Raw genomic sequence first — 6,022 nt, 5'->3', positions numbered from 1 at the left:
ATCAGGTCTGTTGGTGTTGCCAGGTCATGGGGTTGGCAAGTGGGGCAGGTGCTGGGGGCTGGAAAGGACCCACTGTGGAGGTCTGCGAAAATGGCATGAAACCTTCAAAGACAGGAGTGGCATCGACTCTGGCTTCCCTTTGCCTCACAGCCAGTTTGGACATGATGCTCACTTGTGTGTCACGTGGCACTTTGGCAGCTCCTTTTAAATGAAGACTGGTGCTTTGGGATTCATGGAATAGCAGGGGCTTGGGGGGAAGAAGTACTTAGTGCTTTCCTCTCTCCCTCCCCCGGTCGCTTCCCCCCTCCCCCCGCAGTGGCTTCTCTGTGTGCATTTGGCATTTCATGAGAAGGAAATGTGGAACACCTCATTTCATGAGGTGAGAAGTGGGCAGGCATTGGAGAAAGCCAGTTGGAGAGTGGGAGAGGACTAACTGTTCACGCAAATCTTGTATAGGCAGTTTTTCCTCCTCTGTTCCCCCCCCCCCATGGCCAGTTGGCTTGCTCTCCAGAGCCTGTGGAGAGCAACCTGATGGTTGGGGGGGAGAGGGGGAATGAACAGCCTCCTCCAGACTGGCATAGGCCATTTCTCCTCTTCTGCTGCCTCTGGCCAGCCAGTGTGAGCCTGGCTGAACAGTCAGGCTTGTGCAGCAATTCAGGCTTTCCTTAACTCTGTCCAGTGCTAGATTTTTGGCAGATTCCTGGTAGGGAACTGAGGGGCACCATCAGGACTGTAGGCCCCACCCTGGCATGTGCTTTGATATTGCCCCCCTCCAGGGACACCCCTGGATTTGCATGAGCAGGAAAGAGTGAGCCCCCACTGCTCCTTCTCTGCACCGAACCATTCCTTGGTCTATTGGAAAGGGGCTGCTGGGGTCCTGTCTCTAAGGCACCTGTATGTCACATCTTGTCTGGCCACTACTAGCAGAAGTGCTGCATCGCATGAGATCAACTTTGGATGGCTGGATGCATATTATTTTGTTCATTTTTTCCCCACTAGGTGGTCCCAAGGCAGCTTCACAAGAGTAAAAAAATTAGTTAAATAGCAGTTTGCAAAGAATACCAGTTCAATAGCTTAAAAAGCAATCACAGACTGACCAAAACACAGCAGACCAGCAACAGCAGAGCAGCTCAACTTCCCCACCCCAAAGCCTGGTGGCATAGACAGAGGAGTTCTCCCAGACGCCCTGAGGGAGGGACTTCCACATCTGGGAGGGGGCTGCCACAGGGAAAACCACGTCAATCAAGCCTTGCTTTACAGTGACAAACGGAGTTCAGTTACTCCTGAAGATTTTAATGCTAGGTGGATTCTTGTGGCAGAAGGTCTTTAAGGCATCCTTGGCCCATGCTTTGTAGGCTTGAAGGGTAAGAGCCAGCAGGTGTGACAGGTTCAGGGTGGTAGATCTGACCCCTGTGGCATAGTCTAGCAGCCTGTGCTCCTGGGCATGCTGCACTGGGCCCTTTTCCATTTGTTTTAACAGGGCATGCACAGGCAGGGCCAGCCTTAAGAGGTGTGGACACAATGCAGGCCCCTGTACTCATCAGAACGAGCAACAGTGATGGGCCCAGGGCTTATTGCCAGTGGGGCACCCAGAAGTAGGAGCCAGATCCAGAGGTTGGCAGGAGGCCTCTCCAGCAGCAGTTCCACAAGCCGTGCCCTCCTTGCGACACCTCAGCATGGAAGATTCCATGCCAGAGCATCAACCGCAGAGTGAGGTGCCAGCTGTGGGCGCTCTGCTCGCTGCCTCAGCAGAGGGCCTTTGAGGTGTGGGATACAATTTGACCAAATTGCTCAAAGTTTCCTAAGGCTGGCCCTGGCTCATGGACCAGGCAGAACATGCGTGCTTTTCACGCTCCACAAGCGCACACTGGGTCCAGGCAGCATCTCTTCCATCAGCTTGGCACCGGCCTGCCTGGACGTGATCCTTCAGACTCAGGCAAGTGCACAATCTGCCGCTTATGATGAGTCCTTGGTCAAATTGGTCCCTGCACACAGGGAACACTTGCTGTGGCATGAGCTCCGTGTAACTTTGCAGGCAAATAGGTGGATTCTCTAGCTCAGCCTCCAGGGTCTTGGTTCAGCCATGTGCGCGCGTGCTGATTAAATGACTGTGTGCCTCATAGACAGCATACTGTAATGGCCTCCAGCTCCAAACCTTGAACCTTTGCTGATCTCACCCTACCTGGCTAGGAATATCCTTGCTGCTGCAGACTCTAGTTTTGCTTCATTTTTCACGAGGAAGGTCTCAGCTGTCGACACAGAGCAGCAGCAGGGCTTCCTTTGGCCCGAATGTCCATTGTCCTCGTGCAGCCCAAGAAAATGTCCATCTCTTCATGCTGCTTGTCCAGGCACGCATGCAATCCTAGTTCCTGGGAAAGTCCTTGAGGCCGAGAATTTGGCCAGGAAAATCAGCTTCTGCTACTTAGAAGCTTTAAGAATCCCAACCACGGCGCCATCCACCAGGCAGCAACAGTGTTTCCTTCTAGTTAATGGGGCTTGCCTTGAATATGTGCCCAGCAGACCCTGCCCCCATTCATGCACTAATGACAAGCTCCTGATCATCCAAGAGCCTCCAAGTCGTTCTCCTTGTTTTTGACGTACTGTGTTGGAGAGAGAGTGTCTCTTTCATTAGTTGAGAACAAAGACCCCCGTCCTCCCCCTGTAATTACACACTATTGACTTAGTAGTTATTCATCTATATGTTTACATCTGTTCCAAGGGACACCCCATATAATCAGCCAGGCATAAGCAAGTGTGTAATTATTTCAAAAACAACCCTGTGATTATATCTGTACTTCTGCCTCGGATTGATGGATATTCACTCCCTGAGGAGCAACAGTCGCTGTCCTTGGTGAGGCTGTGGCAGAAACAGAAATCTCCATGCGCGTTCTCATTGTCTGAGCTTGGAGTGGTGGTGGAAGTTGCTAGCTCTGCGTACCTGTCAGAGGGGCGGGGAGTGGAGGGAGGGAGGCTTTCAGGGCACAGGTCAGGATGAGACCAGCGACCAGCACTTGGAATTGGGCCCAGCAAGGAGCCACTGAAGAGGGCAGAGGAATGGCGTGATTTCCTCCGCCCTGGTCAGGATCCTGTGCCCAGAGCCCGTTTCCCAGTTGCAAAGCACAATGGCAGAACTGCAGAATAATGTGCACAGCTGACGATGGACAAAGCTGCCCATTTTGGTTTGAAGTCATGTTGGGAAAGCACCAGGTTTCTGGGAGAGGAGCAAATCAGAAATGGTAAATGGAGAAAAGGGATGACTGGAGATACCAAATGACATCAGATCCGTCTTTCTGATTGACTGGTAAAGCTTTGTCTTTCCTGGAGGCAGCCAGTTCACACCCTGGAACTGCACAGTTCTACTTCTTGAGTCTTGCCCAGTCTGTGTGAAGGGCCCACCAGGTCGGGTTCAAGTTTTAGTGCAATTCCCAGCAGAATTCCCCTACTGTTCTTTCACTGGAAAAGGTAGCTGAGGGGCTGCAGACAGAAATCAGCTGCGTGTTCTTGCCTCCGGTCAGACTATGCGGCAGGCCTCTTGCCAGGTGCTTCCCAGACTACAGACAGCCCTGGCCAAGACCAGCCAGAAAGAGAAGTCATCCTAGCCAAGTCCATCAAGATAATAAAACGCTCTGTATATCAGCCGGACTGCTCATTGTGAAATGTCTGTGTCTGACAATCGTTGCTTCAAAGTGCTATTTAATGTTGCCCCCTGTAAATAACACCCCCCTTCCTATTTGGCCTTTGGCTGATATTGTGAAGCTCACATTTGGGGTTTGATGCAAGTAATCACTCTCTTGCCACTGAAGTCTTCTTTCTCTGTGCATTACTACACAAAAGCCTTTTTTCTCTCTTCCTGTGCATTTCCACTTTTTAAATGACTGAGACAATGACAGCCAACGTGACAGTTTTGTTTTCCTTTGCAATTTTCTATCTTCCTTTTTTGTATCGTACTTTGGTTTTTGAATCTTTGGATACTTGCTGTGCTGCAGAGAAATGTATGAGTCAGTAGCTGCACCCTTCCAAACAGCATCGCTTTGCAGTCCTGCTCACGCCGCATGGTCCTATGTGCCGGTGCTTGTGACGCTCGTCTTCTTAACCTAGTGGATGTTGTGGTGGGAAAGCAGCTGCACTCCGCCAGCAGGGACGCATTGGCTGTCACTGGGTTGCAAAGGTCTCTAGGCTAAGGAAGACACTGCTCAATGTCAGGATCTGAGACTTCCTTAAAAGCTTTTGTCTCCTTTGAGTGCTCTCAACAAATAAACTTTCACCAGAACACCAACATCATTGCCAGTCTTTGTTTTTAATAAGGGCCAGCACAAATTATCCATAGTCTCACCATCACAACCACAAAGATCTTGACTGTTTGGATGCAGTCACTAGGAACACATCAGTGGAGCAATGGATTCAGATCCCTTTGCCTCCCTTCTTCAGAACCGACAGGGCTCCAGGCCTTGGAAAATCTTCCTCGGGTGGGATTTCACAAACACGTGAAGGAAAAGTCCACGTGTTGGTCATGGTAACTGAACAGAAGTGCCACAGTCAGCAGCAGCATATTTCTGAGTCAGGGCGGCCCATCCCTCAGGAAAGGTGATAAAGCTGCATCAGCAGCAGCTTTGCCCCACATCTGCCACTGCGTCCCTCCAGCCCACCACAGATGCCACCTGCACTGATCCACTTTCTGCCCAAGAGCATGTGAAAAATGAATCATCATCTCACTGTGCTCCTCACATGGTTTCTTTAAGCACCAAAGTGCAGGACTTCTGGTTTGACTTACTCTGGGAATGATGCAAATACATTCACATGGTCCTTTTGCATGGAATGTGGAAACTGAAGAAACAATTGTGAAGAGCACCGTGAGCAGCTGCTCTTTTTTACAGTGTGTAGAGGAGGCAGACCAGGGCAGCATTCTGGGTCATGCCACTGCTGCTTGGATGTTGGGAACAAATGGAGAAGTTACCTGTTACCCTCAGGTGAACTTCCCAGAGAAGAATCTGGCTAGTCAGTGTGGAAAGTTGTTTCTGTAGACTCAACTGACTCTTGGTTTCTACCAGCAGGGCAGCTTTTCTGGTCTCACGGATGTGGAGGAAAACTCCACAGAGATTGCTCTGACTCAAATTTACTGAAGAACACTCTGTGAGAGGCCTTTACTTCCAAAGTAACACAGGGAGACTTGCTACTTGTCAAGGGTAATGGCCAGCAGCAACACAGAGGAAGATGCATGGCATTTTGTGAGGCTTCTCAGTTTGCTACACATTGGTGGATATTACATGACCAATGTGTAATAGTAGTAATAGTAAGATATTACTACTTATAGTAATAGTAGTAAGAAATAGTAGTAAGATATAGGAAATAGTAGTAAGATATTACTACTTTTTGAGTAATCGGTACTCAAAAAGTAGGAAGGCATGAAAGAAAAAATAACAAATGAGGAGTGTATTAACCTTATTAGCATCAGTCTATTAGCAGACCCTGGGGGCTGGGATAAGAATAGGCCCTCAGTTTGGCTGTACTTGTCATAAGAGGCGACTAAACAGCCACCGGGTAGATGGGACTCATCAGCCTGGGAAGGCAGCTCATCTGAGAGAAGGAAAACTCTGATCCCAAACCTCCCCTGCCTTGTGGCTACATCCAGTTATGGGAAAGGCTTCAGGAGTCAACCTCGAGGCAAAATCCGGAGCCGGAGTCCCTGAGGCAGTTCATGGCTGAACACAGTCACGTTCTGGCAACTCCTGCGACGCCGCTGGAACCAACCGTATTGGCCTCTGCCTTTCCATTGGACCATTTCAGCGACGTGGAGAGGGGGGATTTGCTGCATGGGTTACAGCCTATCCTCCATACCTACTTTACCCAGGCTTCGCGCACTGGAGAGGACACTCTGTTTCAGAACCACCATTCAGAGCGTGACACCACAGTCTTCCGAGACTGAAGGATGCCAACAAGAATTAGCAGACCAGTAAAATGAGGTTTTCTGCAGATAGTTCTTCTCCAAAAATTCCCCACCACTCACTTTGCTAAACCTTTAAGT

This window comes from Tiliqua scincoides, chromosome 11 (genome assembly GCF_035046505.1).
Source record: "Tiliqua scincoides isolate rTilSci1 chromosome 11, rTilSci1.hap2, whole genome shotgun sequence".
Taxonomy (NCBI): domain Eukaryota; kingdom Metazoa; phylum Chordata; class Lepidosauria; order Squamata; family Scincidae; genus Tiliqua; species Tiliqua scincoides.
This window is presented reverse-complemented; position numbering follows the sequence as displayed.